The following is a 6,648-nucleotide window of genomic DNA, read 5'->3' as shown; positions in this document are numbered from 1 at the left end:
GAACCATTACAAGAAGTTAAAAATTCAGTTTAAAGAGAAAATATAAAAAATTCCAGAGAAATGAGATTCTAATGACAGCCATCTTGCAGCATTTTTACAAGGTTATATTAAATATTACTGGAAATACTTTAAGTCACTCCATTTACATACAATGAGAAAACATTACTATTGCCAAGAGACTGCCTCATGATAGATTAATTCATCTGAAGAGTCTCAAAGAAGTAAATAGCTAAAGATAATGAGTACACACTAAACATCCTGTCACTGAGCTGCTCAGTGCAATTGGCTAGTCAGCCACATTCTACCTGCTATCATCTGCTGCTAAATAAGAGAACCTCATGTTGATTAGTTATCCCAGGCATGACACAATTTATAAGTGAATTGTTTTCATTCATGTAGCAAAACACCTTGTATACTAAAGGAAAAGATGATGCAAAAGTGAACACAGAAATAACTGGAAAAAACAACTTAAAATACGGAATCAGCCAGGGTGCCTGGAAGAATATGCTGTACTATGTGAAGCATATAAACTAAACAAAAAGCAAAAAACAGAGAAAAGGCCAAAAAGGGGGAGATTTTTTTAAAGCATATTCAGCAAAACTCATATCATTGTTATATCTAGTGTTATTGATAAGGATAAGATTATGTGATGGAGGTCACTGAAGTCATGCATTCCATGACTTTCAGAGACCTCTGTGACGTTTTCCTCTTCAGCCCAAGGGTGGTGGGACCAGAGTTCTCAGCCAGCAGAACTGCTAGCAGAACTGCTAGCTGCCGTGGGGACCCTGGAGCCACCACAGGCAGTGGGAACCCCAGTGCTCCAAGCTACTGGGGCTTGGGCCCTGGAGCTATCAGCCACCACAGAGGTGGGTTCTGGATTTGCCCCCCTCACAGCAGGGCTTGGACTCTCTTCCCACCTCTGCTTGTGCTTCATTCAGTCCCCATCACCCTCCCACATTATTTTTATTTAAAAAATCACAGACAAGTGATGGGCTTCTGTGAATTTTTGTTTATTGACCTGTCCCTGACTTTTACTAAAAATAACCATAACATAATCTTAAGCTTATTTGTTGACAATGGACAGATTTTTCAAACTAAATGTTAGGCACCTAACTCCATATTTAGGCATCATCTGTTTTGGGGGCAGTTTCTATGGAGGTCCCAGCTTTCTCCTAACTGGTCTCTCTGTTCATCTCAAATTAGACCAGTCCATGAACTTAACCTAAAATCAGTCAAGGAGCCCTTAAACTCCAGGGCTTGCAGTCTTCCTCTGTCTCCCTGTCAGTTTCTTAGAAGCAGCCCGGCACCTGACTATTGGCCTTCGACAATCTCAAGCCTTTCTGTCTCCCCATCTCTTTCTGCTCTCCTTTCTTTATAGCTCATTGGTCTCAGTTCCGGCAGCTATGCTGTGCTGTGCTGAGGTGTGGTTAGCCTGGTTGCCTGTCAATGGGGAAAACTTTCCTCTCCCTTCTGCCTATGTTCCATAAGGGGTTTGTAAACCTCATTAAATACATTTAAATAAGTAGCTTGACTTTTAGAGATGCTTGGAAGCCTTCATTAGATTCGGTGAAAATTATGGATGCTCAAGACTTGTTGTGTGAAGTCAATGCAAAGTGGGAGGAGATTTTCAGTGAGGCACCAGGCTCTTTCTGACTTTCAAGGGGGTTGGAGACCTGACTGCCTTTAGTACCACTGAACATTTCCCTCTGGCTGTAAAACACTACTAAATCAGAATACAGTGTAAGGTTGAGAACAATTCAGAATGAGGTCTAAGGTGGCTTTGAGTGAAACTGAACTCGAATAAAACTTGCTGATAGTGAGGCTAGCATCATGCAAATGCTTAAAGAGTCACTGAGATGCATACATTTCTTTAAGGAAACAATTACCTTGTAAGCCATAAGGTGCTGACTTCAGTTTTGCAAACTACATAAAAATAGTAGAAAGTAGAGATTGTTAATTTTAGGAAGACCAGCCTGGCTCTCAAGATCACTTATTTAAATAAGTAACTCAGCAAGCTGATGGGTTCACTTTTTTTCTAAAAATCACACAAGTCTTTTCCTTGCTAATTTGTAGTCAGATATAATACAGCTCTCTCTATAGATCTATAGACATCAAAGCAGAAAGTATATTTTTCTGTAGTTTTAGATTCATTGGAATCAGTGCACTCTCTGTCCGGTTTCAGCTATAATATGATTGAATACATTGGGGCGGGGGTATCACCTACACAAAGCATTTTACAAGGGCTGCTTGACATTTGTCGTGCACTTAGGATCATTCACCCAGATTATTTGTACAGTGTGTTTAACTTTGGTATCACCACTACAGCCTTAGCGGTAGAATACCACTGCACTGCAGCTTCCCCTCTTTCTCTGATTGATCTATCACTCAAGGACTGGCCTACTTTAGTCAGTAGGAGTTCCTTTTGTATCAGTAGTGGCAACAGCACATATCACAGCGGGATGAAGTGGGGAAGGAGGATGACAAAGACTATTTCTTCTCATTTTAGTCTTGCCCCAAATTTTGCTGGTGCTCATCTGTCTCAAACCACATCTGAAATCATCAAGAGTACTTCCCTGTACATCTTCTACTAAGCAGAGGCATAGTGATCTCAGCTTGAGATCAGTCACTCTCAAGAAGAAGAAAAGGCAGCCATGATCTGCAGAGTCAGTGATACAATAGCTCCCAAGCACAGAAAGTTGATTTTTTTTGACGTGTCTGTAGAAAGGCTCTCAGCTGTGTGTTGAGGAATACAAATTAGTTCACCTTTTCTTCTTCCCCTCCCATTGAGCTGTCCATAATAACTGTCTAGTCTGAAAGGACAGCAAGTCATCTTTACTGAGGATCTTTCCATGAGAAATGAGACCAGATTTATTAAATTAACCTATCAAGGGGTTTGAGCCAGTTAAATATAAAATAAATACATAAATAAATGTGACTATTCTATCAATTAATTGAATTGACAAAAATGTTTCCTTATCTCCCATTGCAGGGTTACACTGGATCTTTAAGTGTACCTGTGACTCATTATCTCACTGCAATTGGGCTTAAAAGAAGGCACTTGGGATCTAGAGAGAGAAGAGTTGTGGTGAATAAGGGTTGCCAAAGTCAGGTAGGAAAAAGACAGGTGAGAAGTACCAGAGAACAGGGGACTGGGGAAGGTTCCCAAAGGAAGATGTAGCAGGTTGCTGGGAGAAGGCTAGCTATCTTCCCCAGACCAGAAAGCCAGGGCCAGAGGGCTGGAATAAAATGAAGGCCAGAGAATATCCAAGGGAGTTGTCTGCTGGCTCTAAGCAGGACAGCTGAAGACAAGGGCTGGAGAGGGCTTAAGGCAGGAAAGCAGCAGAGGGGCTTACTAACTGATGTCTCCATGCCAGAGAGCTGGACCCAGGGTGTGGGAGGAAGGGATCCCCTCAAGTCCCCTCCAGACCCTGCCTCATGTCCTTTTACTGTTTTTCTCCCCTCCTATGCCCCAGCGGATGCCCAAGGGGGTTCTTGGAGCAAACAAACACAACATTATCTCTTTCTTCCCTGAAGGGAGAGGGGAGTCTGTGGAAAAACAAAGAGATAAGAGTGGCCTGGAACTCATGCAGTCTTCTTCAGTTAGCCCTTTGGGTTCAGTCTAAACAGTGTCCACCTACAGCCCCTCCTCATGAGGTGTACTGCTCTGAGACTGGGTAGTCCAGCATCAGACATGGTGAGGCTTGTTGCTGTCTTTCTCTCAGTGAGCCTGTCTGAGGCAGAGCAGCCCTCTTCCTGTTCACCACCATCTTCCTGTGGCAGGTTTTCCATTTTAAGCTCCCCCTCTGCAGGCAGAACAAGCCTTGAAGGAGACCCTGTTTGGTGTTGAACAGGCACCGCGGATCTCATTAGCCTCCTCTCTGTCAGTGTAAGGGTGTGCCCCTTCACACAGTTTTACAGTGAGAGGGCTGGGGGAGTGCTGGATGCTCTCGTGGTGAGGATGATCTTGAGACAGAGAAGTTGTGGGGTTTCCCACTTAGCAGAGAAGGGTTGCACTCCAACTGGCAGAACTGGGGTGGTTATCCTGGGAAAGGGACGGGAGAGGGCCAATGAAAAGTTACGTATGGTGGAAGACCCCAAAAATGAATTATGTGGGCACATCAATGCACTAGATGTCATGGGATCTTAAGGAGTATATGCTCCAGGGTTGATAAATGGAATTTTTGTTGGGACTTACATTCTGAACTATTTATACTATGTTTTGATAATAAACCAAACCCAAAGAGGATTATTATTGAGACAAGAAAAGTATCTATTTGTAATCAAGATATGGGACTTAACTTTCCATTGAGAAACCAATCAGTTGCTTTTATTCCTGGAAAGCCCAAGATGTTGGTCTTTAACCAACACATCCATAGCAACACCGCAAACAACTTTGAAGTCATGGCATTTTTATTTATAGAAAAAGCTATTTTAATTACTTTGTGATGGGGGCTCAGAGGGCCAGGCCACCTAGTGGTTGGGGCACCTGGCTTCCTGCCTCTTGGTTCTCTGGCAAGGTGGCAGAGGTGCCTGGTTCCTGACCATAGGCTGGGAATCTTCTGCCACCACTTGCATCTGGGTCTCAGACCTTAAGGAATTATGGTAAGGGGACCTGGGCCCTCCCTCACCACTTGGTCTCAGCCCAGGACCTGTTGTGAAGCAACACGGGCAGGCTTCTCTCAGCAGTGAGTCTATGTCCACTGCCCTGGGCTACTTCCTATCTTTGTCCTTTCAGTTTGGCCTATGTAGCCCAAAGAATCTGTAGTGACTCAACTGGAGGAGCACTCCCTTGTGGACCTTTGCAGCATCCAGCTGCAGCCTCAAGTCTGTCTGTGTGGGTGTAAGAATGGAGGGGACCTATCCCTACAATGTCTTTAAACTCAAATAGTAAAATTGGCTCACTTCTGGGTGCTCCTCAGTCTCCTCAACAACCTCTCTCAGTCACAAATGCAGTGTCGTCCCCATCCCCCAACAGCTGTCAGGCTTGTAGTGATGATCCCCCTTTATGGAGAGGCATAGCTACTTCCTGTGTCTTCAACAGTCAGCCCTCAACTGAGCCAGGTTCCCTCCTTTTCTCCCCCTGTCCCTACAGGGCTGGCACTGGTTGCAGTTATAGCAGAGTGGGGCTAGCTACATTCATAAGCTCTCTTTAACCCCTTTTCTGCTGCTGTGAATGTCACACTGTCTGGAGTGGTTCACCTGTGTGTGCCTACTTCAGGATAGAATGTCAGAAAATAGGGTAGATACCCTAAACTGGTGGTATGTTCTGTAATTAGATTTCACCAAACCAGTAACAAATGTGAACTCCTAAATAACTATACTAGTCTTAGTATGTCTGCACTATGAAATTAGGTTGAATTTATAGAACTTGGTTTTTTTAGAAATCATTTTTAAATAGTTGATGGTGTGTGTCCCCACACAAAATGCTCTAAGTGAATTAAGTGCATTAACTTGGTGGAGTGCTTCCATAGTACCAAGCCTAGCATCGACTTCCGGAGTGTTGCACTGTGGGTAGCTATCCCACAGTTCCCACAGTCTCCGCTGCCCATTGGAATTCCGGGTTGAGATCCTAATGCCTTATGGGGCAAAAAACATTGTTGTGGGTGGTTCTGGGTACATGTCACCAGGCCCTCCTTCCCTCCCTCCCTCTGTGAAAGCAACGGCAGACAATCGTTTCACGCCTTTTTTTCCTGAGTTACCTGTGCAGATACCATACCACAGCAAGCATGGAGCCCACTCAGCTCACTGTCACCGTATGTCTCCTGGGTGTTGGCAGACGTACTGCTACACATTGCCTTATGGCAGCATATGGTACAATAGGACTGGTAGCTGTCATCGTCATGTACAAGGTGCTCCTGTCCATGTCGGCCAGGAGCGCCTGGGCAGACATGGGTGCAGGGACTACATTAGGAGTGACTCAACCAGGTCACTCTCTTTAGTCTTGCAGGCAGTCCTATTCTACCATCTTTTGGTGAGCAGGCAGGCAATATGGATGGCTAGCAGTCCGATTGTACCATCTTCTGCCGAGCAGCCAAGAGATGTGTATGGCTTGCAGTCCTTCTGCACCACCTGCTGCCAGCCAAAGATGTAAAAGATAGATGGAGTGGATCAAAACAAGAAATAGACACATTTGTTTTGTACTCATTTCCTCCCTCCGTGAAGTCCTGCCTGAAATACTCCGTGACGTAAAGCCACCCCCTTTGTTGATTTTAATTCCCTGTAAGCCAACCCTGTAAGCCATGTTGTCAGTCGCCCCTCCCTCTGTCAGAGCAACGGCAGACAATCGTTCCATGCCTTTTTCCTGTGCGGACGCCATACCAAGGCAAGCTCAGCTCACTTTGGCAATTAGGAGCACATTAAACACCACACACATTATCCAGCAGTATATGCAGCACCAGAACCTGGCAAAGCGATACCGGGTGAGTAGGTGACATCAGCGCAGTGACGTGAGTGATGAGGACATGGACACAGACTTCTCGTAAAGCATAGGCCCTATCAATGTGGGCATCATGGTGCTAATGGGGCAGGTTCATGCCATGGAACACCGTTTCTGGGCCTGGGAAACAAGCACAGACTGGTGGGACCGCATGGTGTTGCAGATCTGGGACGATTCCCAGTGGCTGCGCAACTTTCGCATGCTTAAGGGCA

The sequence above is a fragment of the Lepidochelys kempii genome, chromosome 1 (genome assembly GCF_965140265.1).
Source record: "Lepidochelys kempii isolate rLepKem1 chromosome 1, rLepKem1.hap2, whole genome shotgun sequence".
Taxonomy (NCBI): domain Eukaryota; kingdom Metazoa; phylum Chordata; order Testudines; family Cheloniidae; genus Lepidochelys; species Lepidochelys kempii.
Note: the sequence above shows the minus strand (reverse complement) of the source record.